Here is a 794-nt window from a genome sequence, read left to right as displayed (position 1 = left end):
CATCACGGTCATCAGCAGCTAACAAACGATTATTGAGTTCGGGAGATTAAACAGCCTGTGATCCTTGGTCCTGGTGTGGTCACCTGCCCGGGGAACCAACCGGAACACTTCATTAAACGCCTTCCATTCCCCGCAAACACACAGACACACGCCGGTGATGGCACCGACGATGAGAAGTGATGGAAAGATCACTCAGCAAATTGGCACGAATATATTATGCAGAGATCCGGGACTTCCGTCTGTCGGTTGGTCCGTGGCCATGGTCATAACATTGCGGTACCGTACGGACGGACGGCAAAGACGCAAAAGACGGAACGTGGATGCGTGTTTGTCTTACCGTCGAGTTCTAAGAGTTTCAATCTCACCTCACGCCTCACGATGGACGATGTGTCTCCGTCTGGACTCACGTGAGGTGGTGGTAGTGGTGGCCATATCGTTTAAGGTGGACCATTTTGGAGCTGCTTGGCTGCATGGGATCTAATGCCCCGTTTGCTCGCAACAGCACCCATTAGCCGGCAAACCGCCCGAGGTCACGGTTTATGTCTTGCTCGTCTCATTTATTCCGGAAAGAAGCACCGACCGGCAAGTGAACACCAAGCGATGCTGCTCGCGCGCCCTCTAGAGCAAGCAATTTTCCGCAATACCGAGCTGGAACCGGTGCTGCACCGGCACACCAAGCTTGCAGGTGATTGCAGCAGCAGGACCTATAGAGAGAGAGAGAAGCAGCTGCCGATGATGCCAGTGCATTGCATTGGAGCGCGTCGTAGGTCCTTGGCAGCAGCCGTGGCAGACAA

This window comes from Anopheles aquasalis, chromosome 3 (genome assembly GCF_943734665.1).
Source record: "Anopheles aquasalis chromosome 3, idAnoAquaMG_Q_19, whole genome shotgun sequence".
Taxonomy (NCBI): domain Eukaryota; kingdom Metazoa; phylum Arthropoda; class Insecta; order Diptera; family Culicidae; genus Anopheles; species Anopheles aquasalis.
The sequence above is the reverse complement of the archived record's forward strand: the minus strand, read 5'-3'. Positions refer to the sequence as shown.